General features: G+C 38.0%; 2 long non-coding RNA genes across 2 annotated transcripts; one reads left to right on the forward strand and one right to left on the reverse strand.

Annotated features, from left to right (window-relative positions):
* Positions 1-842: 842 nt before the first annotated feature.
* On the reverse strand, positions 843-4,908 carry LOC135456622 (uncharacterized). The gene is made up of 3 exons (XR_010442586.1): positions 4,781-4,908; positions 3,631-3,679; positions 843-962 (listed from the first exon to the last, which is right to left on the reverse strand). It is a non-coding gene; the product is annotated as an uncharacterized LOC135456622 (long non-coding RNA).
* A 2,028-nt stretch (positions 4,909-6,936) lies between these two features.
* LOC135456615 (uncharacterized) lies at positions 6,937-17,258 on the forward strand. The gene is made up of 4 exons (XR_010442583.1): positions 6,937-7,034; positions 7,200-7,390; positions 7,613-7,829; positions 17,061-17,258. It is a non-coding gene; the product is annotated as an uncharacterized LOC135456615 (long non-coding RNA).
* Positions 17,259-20,451: the final 3,193 nt, after the last annotated feature.

Below are 20,451 nucleotides of genomic sequence, written 5' to 3' on the forward strand. Positions count from 1 at the left end.
CCACAGCTGTGTTGTGTCTAGGGATGGTGGAACTGGGGCTTCCCTTCAAAAACAGCCCAATTTAAACTCTGTACTCACACCAGAACAACTATTAAATAATCTCTGAAGGCAGTGGAAATGTTCCTCCCTGAATGAAGAGTAAGCAGAAGAGGATTTGGCTCAAGCAGGGCCATTTGAAGCTTAGTGGTCTTTGGTGAATTTGGTGGTAACCTTTGAGAATCCTATTGATGCCTGGTTGTTCACTTCCAAATATATTTGCTGTCAGTACTAGAAGTCCTCAGAAGTCTCCATGCAGAATTTTCCAAATTATGTTAATGTAAGAAAACTTCCCATTCCTACTTCAGAACCTCTGACAACCATCAGTTACAAATTCTTGAAATTATTATTTTTTTAAATTTGATTTCTGTAAGTTCATACAGCCCATTATTACATCTCATTAGGGCCTTTAAAGCATGTCATATCCATTTAGAGCATTTAATTTTGTTTTTGTTTATAGGTGAAATGTGGATTCGAACTTTATTGTGTTCTTTTGTATTACTTTACTGTTAATTCTAGAATTATTTTATTGGAAAGGAGGAATATAGATTATTAGCAAAGTTTCCCTTTTAGAGTAACTGACTTTCCATCTGGAGCATCATCTAAAGACAGTTTTATAATTTTTTTTCTTTTAAAAACCCTTTTTTTCACTCTGTAAATTAATATTGTCACTAGTAGAAATGGTGCCTATAGCTCTGAATAGTAAATGTGCTGATTATCTCTAAAGTCCAATGAAACATTGTCAGCAATCACTCCATAAGCTTTTCATCCATGTGGGAAGGTCAGACCACACCTGGGAGTGCTTTGGAAATTCTGCTTCTCTAAAGACATTGTTTCCAATAATTATTTTATCAGAACTGACCTTCTGTAGCTGTTTCAGATGTTCTTTTCAATCTGCCTGTCTGGATGCTCAAGTGAGTAGCTCTCTGAAAAGCAAACATTGTTAGACTGTCAGAGGATCTGTCTAAGTGTGGGCACTGCAAACCACACTGCAGAAAACAGAAGGGCCCAACTAATATCAGTGGGATGTGAGTCAGAGCAGACTGAAATCAATAATACCTTTGTGCCTTGAAGCAGATTTTTTGGTATATATATATTTGCTTTAATCTCCTTCAGCTAAAACCAAATCCTGGAGGAAATAAGCTGGTTTCTGCTGGCAGGTTGTACTTGCACAAGAGAACATGAAATGATGCCAAAACCTTGTAGTGAGGTTTTATTTGAAGAGGACACCTGCACACTGTGAGCTGGCTGGAGACCAATGGTTCATTCATTCCTCAATTCAGTTCAATTCAAAATGATTTCATTGCCATGATAAGCTATAGAATTTATCCAAAGGATCAAAGAGGAAGATTTTTCAGATATGCTTTAGAGGATGGGTCAAATTTATTCATCTGTGTTTAGAAAAGTTTGGTCTCCAGCACACATTTAGCTACTATTTAGTCCACCCCTCATCTGATATAAAGTTAATGTATTGGGTTTTTGTACAGACTATGAAGATTTTTCCTTGGTTTGTGTGCATACATATGAATAATTGTGTTGCCATGAGTGTGGTGATTGTTCCTATCTACCAACAGTAGAAAAGTTGGCCATTGTGTTTTGGACATTACAATGGAAGCTACATCTTTGTCTTCCCATTATCACTTTGTTTGCAAGGACAGTAATGGATGTGTTCATCCTGTGGGTTTCTCTAACTGAAGAAGCCATAATCCAAAAGCATATATTATGAAAAAAGCATTTCTTATGAAATTTTTTTGAGACAGCTAATCCTTTAAAAAATATAGGACTACCTAAATTCTAAAAAATTTTTTCCCAAAGATTCAGCTCTGAAACACAAAACTAAAAATTTACCATTTTTTAAAAAAGTTATTTTGCTGATGTAAATATCAATTGTGATGGCACACTAGAATCTTTTTTGACAAGGTAAAAATGCTGAAGCAGCTTGTGAAATTAGCAGCTGAAATGTCACTTCATTTTTCTCTTGGTACCAACAATAATCTTGGAAGACTGTCCAGTAAACAGAAAAATGAGTGTACCAGGAAAGAACATTTACATCTAGGTGTGCAGAATAGTTTCCCTTGGCAACTTATTGTTTTCCCTTCCTCCACCTTTCCTGTGATTCCAATGCCTTCAGTAAAACTTCAAACATGGTTAATCAAGAACTTGGACTGTACTACCTGCAAAGAGAACATCTCTTAATGCCCAACCTCAACTTTTTCATAGTTTTTGAAAACACCATCTCTGAAATATTCTTCCCAGGCATCTTAACTGACGTGACAGTGCACATGGACAGTATAAGAAAGAATCCCTTAGAAATAAGAAAAAAGCCAAATGTAGAAATTGCACAGGAACTAAATGCCGGAAATGTTGCTGCACAATTGACTATTTGACATCAGTACCAACCATGAGGAGCTCCAAGAGCTGCACTCTGGCAGTTTCTGAGAATCCCTTGTGCATTCCCTGCTGTGGGTCAAACATATGATCAGTGGCTGAGGTTTGAGCTGCCAGCTTGCAAAACTCAGGCTTCAGCACAGGGCAGGAGCGCAGGGGAGAAGAGAGGGAGGGAAATCCTTGTTCTCTTCCCAGGAGGACAAGCTCTACATACCTATTCCTTCTCACTACCATGAATGTCTTCTGCAGCTTTATTTTGTGAAATTTTCAAGGCAGGATTTTGTTTGCTAAATCTTGTAAGGAAAGCCAAATCTTTATACTTGCATTTATGTAATAGCTATACCAGGATAATTTCTTTTTGGCTGAAACATCTCCTATCCTTAATTTAATTTTTTTTGTGTGTGTCTGTTGTGCTCATAAGCTTCAGTTCTGCTCTACTCTGTTTACATAAATAAAAGGGAAATCCTACCCCTGCAGATTTAAAATTTATATGTTTGTAGCCCTTAAAATGGCTTCTGACTTATAAGCACAGCTGATAAACTGCAAAAAAAGGAAACTGTCCTTCAATCTGAGGTCATCTAAGTGACCACTGATACTACCCAAAACTAAATAGGAAATGAATTTTCATTAATACATATTTTAAAGTTCCTCTTTCCTAGGAAAAACTAAGAATGTGAAGGCTAGTTTGGTCTTTGGTTGGTTGGTTGGTTTTTTCTCTTGAAAGGGGAAGAAAACAACTAAGCAGGCTGAGAAAAAGGCACCCTACTCTTGCAACAGAGAGAAGACAGGAGCCAGCATCTCTGCAACCTTTAGGTGAGCATATTGAACATCCTTCCCTCTGGGATCATTGCTCTCAGGTGCCTCCCACAGTGCAATACCCAGTCAAAGCATCCTCCAGAGATAGGACTGGGAAATTCTGTGCTCCACAGCTTGCTGAACCAGCCCTTGCACCTGAACTTGGGCTGATCTGCAATTTGGTCTAGGTCTGCAAAAGCCTATTGAGAAAAGTTCTAAGTTCTACCAGAACTAGTAGTTCCTTTCCCCCAAAAAACTTCTGTTTCAATACACAAGGCTTTTTTCCAGCAAGAAAAAGAAAGATTAATTAAAAAGACTGAATAAGTTTTATCCATTATTTCTGTTGCAGAACTGGCATTAGCTAATGGCACTAGCTGTTTCTTGTGTTTTCTGCATAGCAAATTATCTTACCTGTGGAGCCAGACCTCTTCATCTTCTGACCATCTTCTGTTCAACTGAACTGAGAAAATAAAAGCTTAAGTAGTGTTAGACACAGAGGGACTGGTTAAAATGGGTGCAAGCATATAAATGTCACATCAAACAAAGCAAAATGCACAGGTACAGTAGGGCACAGTGATGTTAATTTGGAAACACTGAGACTTGAAAGAGACATCATAGACTTGAAAGTTGCCTCTCATGTGGAGACTCTGCTTTGACAGCATTCTGGTGGTAACAACTCCTGCATCCACCCTGGGCAGTGCTGCAGAGACAGGCCAGCTGTGGGATCCTTGTGTATGCTGCTAAAGGGAATGCCTAATGAGGATCCTGAAGCAGCCTTCCTACTTACAACTGGGGATGTTGAAAAAAACCTCTTCTGTAAATAAGGAAAAAAACCAAAACAAACAAAACCAAACAATCCCAAACAAACACAAAAAAAACCCAGAAAAAATCAAACACAGGACTAACTTAACAAACTCCTATGATGAATTGTCAAAATACAGTTTCTCAAGTGATCTACTTCATCTGATATTTAATTCAGCTTTCTAAGTACTGGTTTTATTGTAAGAATCAATCTATGTGGTTGCTGGAAGAAAAAAGAAAACCAACACTGTTATTACCAATTCTTGATAATCAATTGCTGGAAATTTCCTTCTTACAGTAAACTGTATTTAGTCTTATTCAAAGAGAAACTAAGCTTTAGATGCCACAGAGCATCACTTAAGAGCACCATGTGCCTTAAATGTCTTGTGTTATTATTCCACAGACACAGGTGTAATTTTCTGACTCTTCTTTGAAAAAGATTCCCCCACTTCCAAATACATTACAGCAATGTCTGTCTACCTGCAGAGATCCTCAAATACAGTTTCAAAGGGAACGGCTTGATCTTGTCACCTCAAAGGTTGTTCAGCCCTGAGGCTGTTCCTCATCCCTCATCACCAGCAGAGAGCTCAATGTGAGGCAGGACTGAGAAAGGACAACCAGCTCCCCAGCCAGAATTTCTGGGATTTCCCTTCCTGACAGTATGCTTCCCTAAGAGAAAGAATGGAAAGGTCTCCAGCTACCACCTGGAAAATCACAAAATCTTTTAGGCTGAAAAAACCCTTAAGGTCCTGAAGTCCACCTGTAGTGCTGCAGGGGTCACAGTGCAGGACCCAGAACCTCCTCTGTCCTGGGATTTGATCCTAATATGGCCGGATTCCATGCACTTCCAACACAGCAGAACTGCCTAATCTTGATGAGACACCACAGTTTCAGGAGTAAACAACCTTCTGAGAATGCAGCTGCTGAACAAGGACTGGAGAAGCCAAAAGAAGGCAAAATAACATCCTGCAGGTGTGTTCATCATCCTGCTTGCCTCTTTCAAGATCCCCTTCTGAGCACATGTGCTCATGCACTCAGGCAAACTAATTTTGCATTGGTCATAGACCTAGTGCTTTAATAAAAGGTAATATTCATTATGTGAGTGTTATTAACTTGGAGGGTGCTTCATTTTATGCTCACCTTCAAAACTACTGGCAATCAGCCTGTCTCAGATGGCTCTGTGCCATGCCCAGCAGGTTGTTGGATTTATTGCCCACAATCACCACTTTTGTCCAGATTTATCACACCTCACTGTGACCATTAGCACCCTTGATTACCTCTTCATCTTGACTGTTTTGAATCACGACTTTGATGTATAATATCTCCTCAAGCAAGGACATTTCCCCTTCAACAGCAACTCTGAATGGAACACAAACTACTGGAAATGCCCCATCAGCTTTTTCAGGTACAGAGAGTTTGTGGCAAGAATTTTATTTTTAAGAATATCAAGGATCTTTTTTTTTTTTTCTGATTATTATTCCATTCCAACCAGTAGTCATCATGGTATGCCTGTGTAATCCAGATCCAGGACAACCATTATAAGTAATAAACACTAAAGGGAGCAGAAATTTATCTACAAGCCATAGGACCTCCTAATTGATTCTTCAGACAGAAACACCCTTCCTTATGACCACCTGTCTGAAAATATCTGCAAAATTCCCTACAATTGTCTATGAGATTTCAACTGAGTAACAGGAAACAACAAACTGACTCTGGCATATTGGTCAGTTTTTCTCTCTGGCATGAGGCTGCTGCAGTTTTCCCTTCTTTGCCTTTCTAAATTCCCCTTTTGTCTTTTGCTGCTTGGAGCAGAGATTAGGTTGCCCTTTGTTTAAAAAACTTCCATTGCCAATTCATGCTAGACCACAGTTATGAATCTACTGATAGTAATACAATGAAAATTTCTCTAAATTCTACTTCAGAAGAAAAGGAATTATTTTACTGAGCTTTTTTTCTCCCCCAAGTGAAGCATATTGTTGCAATAGGTAGCAAACTTCATGGGGAAGAAAAACCCCAAGACATATCACAGTATGACATCTAATGAACTTTACTGCCTACTCTTTTTGAGCTGTAGAATTCCCTGCCTCTCTGCTGCATCAGTGAGGACCACAGGTAAAAAATTCCAAAACAATTCCAGCATCTCAAATAATTTTATAGTCATTACAAACACCTCTTCTGCTTTTGTTCCATTCCTTCTTTCCCAGCCTGGCAAATTCTTAAGTCTATAATTAAAAACAGTCCCACAGAGGAAGTCTGTAATGGCAACTGTCCTGACAGGTGGAATAAAAATTAAAACTGGTGGGTAAGGAAGAGGTTCAAATAAAAACTGTTGTAATGAGTCCACCCAGGAGCCTGCATTTTCTTAGTTTGCTTGCTGCTAGGATCCTCACAGCCACCAGAACACCTGTTTTCTGTCACTGCAGCTCAGCTGTTGTTCACAAATTTCAAATATTTGTGCCAGTAATTAAATTGTGCCAGCAAACCACTATTAAATTTAGTTATTGCAGAAAGGAGCTAAAATAATTTATCAGATCTGAGTGGATCATCAATGTGTTTTTGAATTTAATGAAAATGAGAATTGGGTCAGCAGGAGGAAGAGGAGACATCAATTAAAAAATATATCTATACTGGAGTCTCAAAAGCCATTAACATTGATTTCAATTCAGGACACAGGGCCTGGCTGGAAAAAAGCATTGAGGAATAATTAAAGAGGCTTTTTTTTTTTTTTTCCCTATGGCTAGAATAGAGTAACAGAGCTTCAAGAAGTGGAAGTAAATAGGATGTAATCACTCCAGAGAGCTATAAAGGGCTATGAGAAGCTGATATCTTTATTTGCATTTTTATAGTTGAATATTTGCTTTTAGTGGACAGGAATGTGGGACTGGAGCTGGAATTCATTCTGCCCTTCAAGCTGTTCTTCTCCCAGGCTTGTCCCTGCACTGAGGCATGGTGAGAGCTGCTGCTGCTGAGGATGGTGCAGTCAGACAGGTTCCTCACAGCTGAATCCTGTGCAGGTAGGGCTGGTGACACACGCTGGCTTGGTTTAACTGTGTTTTCATAAATAATGTAACTATTCCATTCTTGAGTCAAAAATGTGTCACTTCTGAGTCAGCCCAATCATGTGGAGAGTGTAGATGACATAGATTAACTGCTCTCATCTTCCTGCTCTTTATTTTCAGGTCGATATGCTCTGCTGTGAATGACCCAAACAGGATTGACTTTTCACTAAAAAATAAATCACAGATCTGGTGTGTGGCCATGCAAACCTTGTTGCAGACTGGATCCAGGAAGATCTTTGGGTCTGCTAGCAGCAACTCTTCTGCTTCTGTCCTTGAAGAATTTTCATAACTGAAGCAACACAGCTGTCAAGGTCAGTGTTTTTTCAGTGTGGTTTGTGAATGAGAGGAATTACATGATAAAGAACTAAACTAAAATTTAACCTCCATATAAATGTCTTCCTCCCTCACCTATTCTTGAATAAATGTATATAATTCTGCTTTTTGCATCTTTGGTAGAATTTTTCTCATCTAATTCAACCCACTAATCCTGCAGAAAAAACTCTCCAGACTCAAAGGTTTATCTTTCTTGTTAGTTTGCAGGGATTTTTCTTTTTCTTCAGCTGATGAGTTGATCACTCACACAGCAGTCCAAGCTTCCTGAAAGTGGGAAATGGTGGAGAGAGGCTGAACAATCCAGGGGCTTGAGTAATCCCCAAGAAACAGCAGATACACCACCTGTTTGTTTGCACCCTACTTTGAGAGCCATTCATTGATTTTTGCTGGACTGTCATTCACAAGGAAGGAAGGCAGGTAGGTTTGTATTCTTCCTAAACTTAATGCACTCAGGCTAGAAAAATAAGAACAAAACAATTTTGTATGGGTTTGGTTGGCACATATTAGCCCTAATTCCACTAATTAGTGGAAAACAGCTTTTCAAAGGCTGAGTACTCTGTTCTCTGCACTAGACAATACTTCAAAACCTTCTAGTGCTATACCAGACACACAGGTTAGCTAGTTTATGTGTGCCAAATCAAGTTACCTATCAGAGTTCTAACAGCTTTCTTTTCTGGAAAAGGCAATTTGCTTCTTTTAGACACAAATGTATTTTAATTATGTTGGAAACAGTTATCAGAAAACTCACAACATCTTGATCAGAAATCTTGCTGGTCTAAGACTTGAGGGCTGGTAGTCAAACATCTTCTGGGGACCACTTGACTTTCTCATAGCTCTTGCCAGGTAAGTGTCTGTAGGTATGAAAATTTGAGCTTGCTGTTATTTGGAGTCACTGTCCCTGGAGGTGGACTGGATGTGGCACTCAGTGCCATTGCCTGGTTGACAAGGTGGTGTCAGGTAATAGGTTGGGCTCCATAATCTCAAAGGTATTTCCCAACCTAGTTGATCCTGTGATTTTTTGTGTCTAATTATTTCATACGAGCAGTGAAGCTGAAAAATATGTATATCCTGTGATGCACATTCAGGTCATTAAAAAAAAAAAAAAAACAACCAAAAAACATCAATTGAAACACAGTTGAAGTTTTGCAATGCAAACATTCTATGATATCTGCCTGGTGGATGCATTTGCACCTTTATAGTAACTAAAACATTTCCGTGTACATGCAGGAGTTCTGCATCCAATATGCACTCTATCAAAGTTGGCTTAAAAAAATTGAAAAAATATCACCAAAGCAATTAGGTAATTTTTTTGATACTTTTCTTTCTTAGATAAAATTAACTGATATCACTACTGTCTTCATTAAATGGTAGCTCAGTCAATGACATTCTACATGTAACTTTTAGATATTGGTGAGAAACAAAATTAATTGCCCAAAATATGGACAATTGCAACATGAACAGAAGAAGGCAGAAAGTAAAGCTACAGATCTTGAAAAGAGCACACTTGGCCAGCATTTTCAAAATTGATTTTACTGAAGTATGACTACAATTGTTAGCAAAATTACTTGACAAATAGAAGGCTCAGCAATTACTGATTTATGATTTTAGCTAAAATCTTATTAAAATTAGCTTCTCTTACAAAACTAAGTATTTGGTACAGATTATCTCTAATATCATGGGGGCTTCTGCAGATCAGTTGGAATTCAGTTCCTTTTGCTTACTTGCATCTGCTGTCAGCACATTTTGGCACGATTCTTTATCTTGCATTTACATTGGTCTGAGAAGGACACATGAGTGATCTCTGAAACCTCTGGAGAAAAAAAATATGTTGATTAGTTAGTCTTGTTTTGTTTTTCTGTCTGAAGTTTTGGGAAGATCAAAAGAGTATTTTATCAACAATTTCCTAAGTCTGTAATAGATTTTTTTCTCTTTTGAGCAAAATCAGAGGCTTAATTTAAAGCCAGCTGGTTTAACATTAATGACTTTTATAGAGCATCAAACTGGCCCACAAATCAGCTCTTAGAGAAGTCATTCCATTTCTGAAAATATTTGGTTAGATAAATAAATTTGCCTTTAAATTCTTCTCAAGCTGTTCTTTTGCACAGAAATGACTTCATGTAGAATTTGGGGGTCTGGAATGAAGGAAGTGACATAAGAATATATGCCCTTCACTACTTCTGGAAAAAAAAAATGTCATAAGGCCTGAGGCTCAAACATAGACCCTTTGATCACAGGACTGAAATATCCTTCCATTTTCAGATATAACCCCATCATGACCTTTAGAACTAAGGTGGCATCAAATCTTCAACTGAAAGTGTTAAAAGACAAAATGTAGTTTTTTAGGGATTATGAGTAGTTGGGGTAGAAAATGAAATTGCAAAACTTCTAATATTCCCTGACTTGACACAGGTAGAACCTAGCATTGAAAAAAATCAGTTTGAGAATCCCAATCATATTTGTGAGCACAAGTCTCAAGTGCACAGCTAAATTTGTATTTTCAACATGTTTGCACTCAAACATGCAGATGCTACAATGGAGCTATTTCTAAAATGTTTCCAGAATATCAATTTACTGTTGGCTGGAGAGGATGTTCTCATAGAGGAATCACTGGCAGGGGTAGGTCAGGGGCACAGCCAGTGGAGCAAGGGAATTTGAAAAGCCACCTCAGGTGGGTGGGCTCCAAGATGTGAGGGGAATTTATTATCACCTGAACCTATCCCTATGAAAACTGCACCTGGACTTAATAAATAAGTTATATCTGAAGATAGACCATTTTAATTTATTCTTCCTCTCCTGTAAAATTCCAAGTTTCTTTGCTTTGATGACACAGCCTGTCCCAGGCTTTTCTGCATCTTAGCAGCAAGCAAAATACTGTCCACTATCTTGTACTTGTCATACCAAACCCACCAGTTCACAACCCCTCATTTCCAGGGAAATCCCTGAGCATCCCATTCATCCCTGCCCTCCTAGTGCACACATCCTGGCCTTGCGTCAATCCTCCTCCTTCCTCCACTGGTTTAATTCCAGCTTCCTCTGACCCTCTGCACAGTCTCTTGCCATCTGCAGCAGCCTTCCAGTACCTCTCTGCCTCATTAACTCTCCATCCCTTATCTCATCTGCAAACCTCTCCTCATTCCTCTGCCTGCACCTCTTAATTCCTTCCACTCTCTTCTCTGTTATTGGCCTTTGTCTCTCTTTAATATGTTCTGCAGGCAGTATCTTTCTGCCTCTGTTGGGCTGTAATTTATACAGTATAATATCTATGGTCTTGTATTATTTATTTTGTAAAGCATTTTAGGAGAAGTGTTTACATGAAAGGAGTGATGAAAAATAAACTTGCATTGAATTATTGATAGTGTGTTAAGATGAGCTTGTACTATTGTCATCTCTTCTCTTTTTCTTTTCTGTCTTTTCACTTCTCTTCTCAAAAATTTCCCAGAAATTTTATCTAAGTCTGAAGTATGCCGCTCTTAATAACTGAGCAGTGATAACTTCATGGAGTTAAATGTGGGTAATTGATGGGGTCTGAAAGCAATGCTGTCCAAAGAAAGAATGAAACTTTGAAACAGAGCTCACCAAAAGAAAATGGAAAAGATTATTTAACATAATTCTCAGGGGCTTATGGCCTTGGATAATCAAAGTTCATGGTCACACTCTGGGGACAGAGAAAGAAGAGAGCAGCAGGAGGCTCTGCAGAGAGATCTGTCCACTTGCAGATACACCAGCATCACTGAGGAAATGTGAGGAGTGCAAAAGTCTTCCTTCTTCCCAAGGCCATGTTTGAGGAGCATGGTGGAGGTGCCAAGTTTCCAGAGCACAAAAGCCACCTGGCAGGTTTTATGTCCAGAGTATCAGCTAAAAACAGGAGAGTCACATTGCTGGCCACAGCAGTGTCAGGCCTTTAATACATTGGCAGAGGGTTTTGCAGAAAGGAAGGAGGTGCCCAGTGGAAATGAAACTTGGGAATGAATCTTGTCCTTCTGGTCGACTGAACAGCCCAGCTAGATAATTACAAAGCAACAGCAAAGGTAGTCAGGCAGAATAACTTATATATATATTTTAAATTTATTCTTTTAATTTCCTTTCCAATTCTTTTTTCATGAATTGCCTAGATATGAATATCAGTCATCAGTTAAAGTAGAACTTGAAAGTCTTTCATAAAATTATTCCTCTGAATCTCCATTTTCATTTTGCCTTTCTGTTTCTCTCATTCTTTCTTTATTTTTTTATTTCTTTTCATTTTGCTTGCAATTACCTGCATGAAGCTTATTTATATGTTTAATTTGCCTTATGATTACAGGTACATTCTCACACTCTGGTAATTATCTCTGGAGCAAGATATGATTGGCATAGCTAATGATAGCTAGCTTCAACAGAAGAGTCTGCAGTTCTCTCCTTTGCCTGAGAAATGGCATATTTTTATTCAAATATTTACAATAAAAGGAGAAAAGGTCATCTCAGACCATGGCCCAGTTATTGTTGTAGGTTATGAGTCCTTAGCTAAGGCAAGTCATTGCAAGTTGGGCTTAGTGGAAGTGAATTACAAGGTCTAAAGCTCTGCTCCCTATTTCTTATGTACTGCCTTTCCTGCACTGTTAACATTGCAGAATACTTTATGGCCACTTTATGTTCTGCAGGTAAATGAGATGTTATGAGATGCTCAGGAAAGCTAAAAAAAAAAAAATTAAAAAATTCACTCATCAAAGCAACATTTCTAGAAATAAGAGTGTAGGAGTAAAATGTGAAAATATTGAATTGCAGCCGAAGAGAATATCTGGGTAAAACATGCTCTGACATTTATTGTATTAATGTGAAGGTGTTAAGATTTATCCCACTATGAAATTTGTGTCTGCAGCCAAGGGTGGAGAAAACAGCCCCATTGGCTGTATCTGGTGCTGCTAGGGAGGCAACAAGTAGGGAAATAGAAGGGAAAGAAAGACTGGTGTTAATGAATTTAGGACTTTTAGGTGAAACACAAACTCATCCAAAGTGAGAGACATGCCAGTGTCTTGGCCAGTCCTGGGTTCTGATGTGGCTGAGCCTGCCCCATTTGTTACAGGTGAGAGGTCTCCTCACTCTACTCAGTGCTGGGCTGCTGCTAAGGAGGACCCAAACTGAATTTCAGTTTAGGAGAACTGCCTTCAATAAAACCAAGTGGGATTTCTTTCTGCAGTGGGTTAACACATGTAATTAATAAAAGAGCAGTAAGAGCACTGATATGATATTTGTATTCAGTGTTGCATGGAATAAATCAAGAAATTTCCTTGCTTATATCTCCAGACAAAACACAGCCTAATCAGTACTACATCTTCTGAATTTGCATTTGAGGACAAAAATGAAAGATTTTTTTAACAGTCATGTAGCAGAAGTTATGATGCAACAGATTAGAAATGGGTCTTCACAATCACTTGTTACAGATGAACTGCTGTGAGGACAAATTATTAGATGACATTTAACCTATGCTGGCATTTTTGTTTGCCCTTAGAACATCACCTAATTAAATGTGGATTTATTCTGACAAGCCAGATGGTCCTTTGGTTACTGCAAGAAGTCATGACATGCCAGATCTATTCCTGGCTCTGCCACTTATCTGTCCTGTGACCTTTGCAAATCATTTAACCTCTTTACACCTCCAAATTCCATTTATGAGCCAGAAGAATAATGTGGGTTTTTTACTATTCAAAGGCTTTGCACAGTCCAGTGCATTAAGATCACTGGCTGCACCACTCTTAATGAGAGGACAACAGATTGAAGTTTGTGGAGCTGCTATGGTCAGCTGGCATTAACTGCTCCATATCCCCTGACTTAAATGGACTCTGACTAATTCATGCTCTCTGAAGATTTGCCTCATTTTGTGTTCTCATTTAATTTGCAATCTGAATATTTCATTTGCTGTATTTTACCATTAAGGTCCCGTTCTCTTATATTGTTTTTAATAAGCTATTAACAAATTTATTCAAGGGTAATAAATCCTTATGAAGTCACAGAAATCAATTACTTGCTCTTATTGCTGCTAATAGATACCTCACATTTCAGCCATGTGTGCTTCCAAGATGTTTTATTAAAAGTAGCTATAGCTATGTCAATTTAAATTTTTAAATTAGAAGTAATTTTAATCTCTTCTCAGAATTAGATTTTTTGGGAAATATTTCTATGCCTTTGAAATTGAAGAGGTTCTTTTCCTTTCAAATTGGGACATTTAGCAAAACCAAAAAACATCAAAACCTACTCTTACACTTTTCTCAATCTTTCCAAGAAACACCAAAGTTATTCAAAAAATATGACTGTTTTTTTAAGAGAGGAAATCTAGAAAAAAAGGTGTAGCTGTCACAAAGTGCAAGTAGAGCATTTGATTAAAAAAATCTCTCTACTCCTTTATACTGGACTCAGGGATGCTCCTTCTTATCAGAGTAAATAAACAAACATATCAGAAGGAGCTCATACAGTCATGTCCTTCCTCACTCTTATCTTCACCTCGTAATTTTCTAAAATTTTTACATACTTTAACATTTTAATGTACATTTACAAAAGACTTTTTTGATCCACAGCATCCCTCAGCAATAAATAGGTCCTTCAAAGTATTTTGTTTTAATTTCTTTACAGCCCATCCAGGAAAGTTGCCTAGACTTCAAAGCAGAGGCAACTACTTTTTTTCCCCCATGTTTTGTTGAGGTTGGAACTTTGATTTTTCAATTATAAACTTAATAATTTGCATATTTAATTATTTGCTTCTATAAATTCAACTTTCAATGCCATTGTGCCTACATTTGGAATCAGAGGTCTCTGAGGTGTGTGATTAATTGCTAACTGTTTTTTCTTATACACTTTATCTGTTGACTTATTTACTTGTCAGAAGATGAAGGTGATATGGATGTGTCTTTTGTATCCCAAATAGCAATAGCAAAGTTGACTGTTTCTGCAAATGCTTTCTGCCTTCCTGATGCCATGGATCCTTGCTTCAACCTCTTCAATAACAGAGGCAATTTTTATAAATAAATGTAAATTGTGAGAAAAACTTATTACGGCAACACTGACATGTCTGAGGTACCTGCTCAGTTTATAACATTTTGGATTGCAATTGGTTTCTGGAACTTAAAATAGATAGAAATTGGAAGAATCAGTACCAGATGAGATGTTTCTATCAGAAATCTCAGTGATTCATCAAGTAGACATATGGCTACACTTCTTCAGGAGTCCAAGATGTATAATGGAGTTTTAATAATATCCCCAGGAATCCAGTTTTAACAGCTTGATTTAAAGCTCCTGGTAGGGAGTATTTCCATTGGCACTACTGGGGTTTTAGTCAATATGCTCACACCTCCAGGAAGCCTTCATTTGCCCTGGCCATGCTGCTCATGAGTCACCACCACATCCCTGGCACTGAGTCCAGGCAGCAGCATTTGGCTCTGGAACCAGATTTGCCTCGGGATGATGGACGTGTTGATCTGGGGTTTTGACTCGAACTCTTACAAGAAATATTATTCCTTCTTAGCTCTCAAGTGAGCTTTAAAATTAATAAAAGATGGAAATCTCATGGTCTTCATTAACTATGGAATAGCACACAATTCCAACAACCCTGAGGTTTCCTTCTTGCATGTGACTTCTCTAACCTGACCATCACAAGGGCTCTCCCATCAGTCCAGCAGTATTGGTGTTACTCAACCTCAAGCTTTTCCACAACATTTTCCTGGCCTCTCAAAAACATTTCTCAATGGCTTGCCTACTACTTCATTAAAATGACCATGTGTTTCTGTTCCCCTCAACAATGGCAACAAACCCACTTTTCCCATGGAAAGCTCTGACACTTGTGAAGAAGCTGTGCTGTAAGTGACCCCTGTTTCAACAAGTGCAAGATGGGAGTTCTTTCTAGGGAGGCTCTTTCTAGGGCTCTCAGCTTGGTTTTGCTGTTCTGTTCAGCTCTGTGTTAGAACTGGCTGTAGGCTGTCTAAGCACCATCCCAATTATTTTAACCATTTATTAGAAACAGAGAGTTCAGTCATGTTTGCTCTTCTTGTCCTTGGTGCATTTCATACCCATCCAAACAGGTGAGCTGGGATCTTTCTGTGCAAACAAAAGCATTCACTCTGATTTCTAATGTACTTCACATCATTTGCTGGTTGTAAAATGTTCACTAATTCAACTGGGGAGCAGAAACCTTGTCATGTGATGTAATTATTCACCCACTGCAAGCAAAAAACAACATATAAATAAAAGCAACTGTGTGTGGAGCTGCCATATGCTGAAGTTTACTGCTAGAAACTATGTGATGAGAGCTGTGACTAGCAGACACTTGTTACATGTGTACAATGAGTATTTTTGACCAGCTTTTCTCAGCATATGCATGAGTGTAAAATAATATTTTTTATGGAAAGTCTCTCTAGAAATCTCAGGTATGACTTAAAGTAAAAAACTTAAAGTCCCAGCATGATCCTGTATTTTTTTTCTAAGGAATGTATTCAACTGGTTTTCTGGGTAGGTTTATTGCTCTGAAAATGTGAGTCAAATTCCATGAAAAGTTTGCAATGTTTTTCTGAACAAAGAAGACTGAACACAGTGAAACTTGCTGAAAAGGTTGCATAAATTTTAAGTCCTCCTGTATGAGCAACAATGTGGGATTAAAAATAAAAAGGCTGGGTTTATAAAGTTCCAATCTATATCTACCTGAAACAAAGGAACAAGAAGGTAAGTGAACTCAAAGTAATCTTTTGCTTCAAACCTTGCAAAAACTCAAGCATTGAGTCTCACTATGAGTCTCATGGAGAACACCACCCTGTATAAATCAATCATACTTTTGCAAGGACTTGGCCCTCTGACCACAGAGTCATGAAAGGTTATTACAAGTTTGTCATATTATTGCTGTATAGTAAATTTCCTGCTTACCTGCAAAACACACACCCAACAGAGGGAAGGAAGGGAAAATACAATCTTCCTTAAAATTACTTTAAAAAAGAAAAAAGCATGATCTTTTTTAAGCTCTTTTCCTCTGAATAGAATACACCATTTCTTCAGGGTGTTTTTTTTTGGGTATGTTTTGAAGTGGGCAGGAATCACCTCTTTTGCAAATGACTTTCTGCACTGTGGAACCTGTACTCCTCTCCATAAACAAAGTAATGCTATGGTAGCAAGTACAAGAGGAGTTTGTCCCTGGGACCATGCAAATATCTCTGATAACATCTGAAGATGATACCAGAATGATATCTTCAGCAGTATATAAATTTTCTTTTTTTGTATAAATCTTTAAACATCTGTTCCTCTTCAGAGTTTTCTTTACTTCGATCACTCAGTCTGCATGACAGTTATTATTTTCATGAGCCTTCATAAAGGTGTTTGAGCTTGCAGAAACCTTCTTGCAAATTGAACTAACCAGGAGGAATTAAGAAAATGGAACCAGATATATCTCGGGAATTTCTTTGAACCTAATAAAGTATTGTCTATGGCGAGTATCCAGAATTCATTACAATCTTCTCTTCTTAGACCACAGGCCATGGTTCTCCTTTCACTAAACGAGAATAATTACCTTAAAACACATGTAGCTGCCCTAGTGCAAAACCATTGTAATTGGCAGAGAAAACATGTTCCATAGATTTATACTTATTCCCTTATAATAAAATTTCTTGATCTTATTTAATTCTGATTCTGTTTTTAAAGGTAGAAGAAAATGAACCAACATGTTTCCTCAGACGCACAGCTACAAGCTTCTTAAACTGATCTTCACTTCAGCACAAGCCGCAGAAGCTTCACACTCAGCAGAGAATTCCCAATGAGGCCTTGGGAACACTCAGTATCTGCCTTCAACAAATTAATCCCTCAGGAGATAAGAATCCAACATCTTAGAAGGAATGAAAACCTTTAGTAAGTGAATGCTTTTATTGTCTATTACAGTCCTCATATGAGTTTACTTAACAGAGAGTTGCCAAGAGACCACTGACACTTTGCATTTTCTGCAGGTCCTTATGTATTTTCGGGAATACACAGGAAGCTGCTGTGAATTTACAGAACAGTTTGTTCTGGTGCATCCTAGTCACAGCTGTGTGTGTTCATGTCATGAGTAATTAGGCAGGCAGAAGAGGTGTGTATAACATCTTTACTCATTTTAACCAACAGCCTCTTTCAAATTCCCTCCTGTTGTTTCCTCAAGAGGTGGCATGGAAATTTCTACTAGCACATTTAATTAAGTAAAGCAGAGATTAGTTAAGACCCCTCTAGCTCCATGAAATTAAAACACATTCCTCCTAGGGAAGAGACCATAATAAGTTTCTCTACACCTGGTCATGATTGCAATTCCTGAGTCCTAGAAAGCTCCTGAAAGCCTCTGGTCTGTCAGGTGCAAAGGCAGAGAGTTCTGGACAGGTGTGGGATGTATGGTGAGGGTCAAACACTCAAATTGAGCCTCTTGATACAATTTTCTCAAGCACTGCCAGAGAAGGGTTTAGCAGCATGGGTTTCAGGTGTATCTGAGTTTCCAAACTGAGTCTGTTGTGCTTGCTCCATGTCCTAGAGCTGCTCAGGGGATGCTGGAGCATTCTTCCCTTGGCAGGTTTGAACCCACTGCCCCTTGCCAGTGGCAGAGCTTCCACCCAGGAGGTGCAGATGGGAGCTGCAGTGCTCCAGAACTTGTAGCTGACTAAAGGACCAGGTCTCTGGACCTCAGAAATCACTGTTCATAATTCTGCATTTTTAGAGCCTCTGCTAAAAGAGAAGAAGGCAGTAGATAAAGTTGCTCTGTGTAATGGCGCACTTTCAGTTTGGCAGGGGAAGAGAAATTAAAGCAAGGAGGACACCTGATGTTGTGATGTTGTGGGTCCCCAGGACAAGGTGAGAGATGAGAATTTGACTCCAAGTTCTCAGAAGGCTGATTTATTATTCTATTCTATTCTATTCTATTCTATTCTATTCTATTCTATTCTATTCTATTCTATTCTATTCTATTCTATTCTATTCTATTCTATTCTATTCTATTCTATTCCATTCCATTCCATTCCATTCCATTCCAATACTAAAACTATACTAAAAAGAATAGAGAAAAGATACATCAGGACGCCAGAAAAGAATGAATAATAAAAACTCATGACAGACTCAGAGTCTGACACAGCCAGCTGTGATTGGCCATTAATTTAAAACAATTCACATGTTTGGAGAAACAATCTCCAGGCCACATTCCAGAATAGCAAAACACGGAGAAGCTGAGGCTTCTCATCTTCCCAGGAGAAGAAATCCTGCCAAAGGGATTTTTCAGAAAATATCAAGGTGACAACCTGAGATGTAGAAACCACCTTCTTCTTCAGTAGCTCAATGCTTGACAGTGATTTTTGGCTCAGAGACCAAAACCTTTGGTTTTTAGCTAAAAGCAAGAATAGAGTTAAAGTTTACTAAATACAAGTAAGCACTATTTTAGTCTAGCCACTCAAGAATTAGTGCTCTATAGAATATTATTTTTTCCTGGTTTTTTTTCCTTCTCTTCTGTGCAGTCAATGAGAGATAAGCAATAGGTAATCCAAACCAATCCAAATCCATTACCATTCCAGTGACTGAGGTCTTTCTACCAGATAAAGATGGGCTTGCCCTGGGTTTTCTGAGCTGCCTAAAAACATCAGTGAGGAGGACTCTGCTGGCAGATGAAGGAACAATATTTTTAGAAAATTTTTTTAATCTATCTCCTTCATTCACCTAAGTTGCTACAGTAGCTAAAGTGTAAAGCAGTAGTTTTTTAGCATATTTTTTAATAACACAAAGAAAATAAATCTGGAAGTATCTAACACACCTGGAGATATCTAACACAGTTACAGACAGGGAGAGCAACTGGTTTATCAGTCAGAAAATCTACAGAAAACCTTAGGCCATAAAATTAATTTTTTGTTGCAGCTCAAAACAATCTATGCTTTCTTATATAGGCAACTAAATATAAATATGTATGTTCATATAGAGATTCCACATGGATTTCATCCAAGGATTCCTTAATGCATACATTTTTCCTTTCTAAAGACATTATTAAAAATGCCTGAAATCGCCTGAAAAACAACCTAAATTTTATTACAGGTATAAACAAAATTGAGTCTGTCTAAAAATCTAATTTTTAATTTCTACTGAGTTGTAGACATACTAAATCTTAAAGTCTGAACTCTCTCTGAAAAATATTATATTTTTTATATTCAGACATATACTGAAATAGGAACAATAAGGACTGTCTTTTCCATAAATCTATTCCACCATGTCAAAAAGCCATTTTCTGAGAGTGTCATATTCATTGAATTATTTCTCAGCTGTTGTTGTCACTGATATTCTATTGAGTAATGTAAATTTGAAATATATAAATGAAAGAAATATTATATGGTGTATTGATCAGCCAGTGCTGATTTTTAAACCATTTAAAACTCTGTACACTTATTTGAGCAACTTCCACTGCATTTTCTGAACAAATAATAAAGAAAAATATAGTTTTGCTAAAAGAGCTGAGTCCCAAAGGTACCCTGTGCTCTTCAAATAAAGAATAATTCTGTATATTGTTATTATATATTGTCTACCTTGAGATCTGGTCCTGTCAGATTAAAAAAGAGCTGTTATTGTCCTTAGTCTAAAAATACTGTTTCTCTCTCTTTTTGTTGCATGTCAGACTCCATCAGCTCTCTCCCACAAGGTACATCTTGCTACCACATCCCTACATCCAGAGCTGCAGAGGAGCTTTCTCAAACCCTAAAACTCTGCAGAGAACACCTGAAATTTTGCTTGACTCTAACCTCAAGGTACAGGAAACTCACCTTTTATACCTCTGTTTTCCAGTGGTTTGTCTACAACCCCCTGGAGGTACTTTGGCTGTTTCTAGGGAAGGCAGGAAATATAGCTAACAAAAATAAATCTGTACTCACTAGTCTTATATTTGCAGCTCCATTAGGATTTTTTTTCAGGGTATATTAAACACAAAATTTTGAGAACTTTTGCTCTAGGATCTTACAGTCTAGACATTGGGCAGCTGGCAGTATATGGAAAAAAGACAAGTAACAAGGAAACTGGGGAAAAAAGGATGCAACAGAAATTTGCTGAA

Source organism: Zonotrichia leucophrys, chromosome 1A, assembly GCF_028769735.1.
Source record: "Zonotrichia leucophrys gambelii isolate GWCS_2022_RI chromosome 1A, RI_Zleu_2.0, whole genome shotgun sequence".
Classification (NCBI taxonomy): Eukaryota; Metazoa; Chordata; class Aves; order Passeriformes; family Passerellidae; genus Zonotrichia; species Zonotrichia leucophrys.